This window comes from Fukomys damarensis, unplaced genomic scaffold (genome assembly GCF_012274545.1).
Source record: "Fukomys damarensis isolate Sample0158 unplaced genomic scaffold, DMR_v1.0_HiC HiC_scaffold_14, whole genome shotgun sequence".
NCBI classification, from domain to species: domain Eukaryota; kingdom Metazoa; phylum Chordata; class Mammalia; order Rodentia; family Bathyergidae; genus Fukomys; species Fukomys damarensis.
Window position 1 is genome coordinate 15,856,673 of NW_022900926.1, and position 286 is coordinate 15,856,958.

A 286-nucleotide genomic window follows, 5' to 3' on the forward strand; every position below is an offset into this window, starting at 1 on the left:
GTTTTTGTTGGGGTTTTTTTCTTTTTCTTTTTCTTTTTTTTTTTAATGCAGTGTGGAGAATCAAACCACTGAGAGAGAAGGAAAACTGACGCCCGACTGGGGACGCCTGACTGGGAACGCCCCTGACTTGTTCAATCTTCCTGCCCGGTAGTTCCGCCAAAAACAAAAACAAAACAGTCCAAGCTCAAACCGAGGGCAGGAGGGCAGGCAGCAAGTTTGCCAAACACTAAGTTTTTGACTGAAGCAAGGACCCAAAAGAAGGCGGGCAGCGCTCCCGAGACTTCCC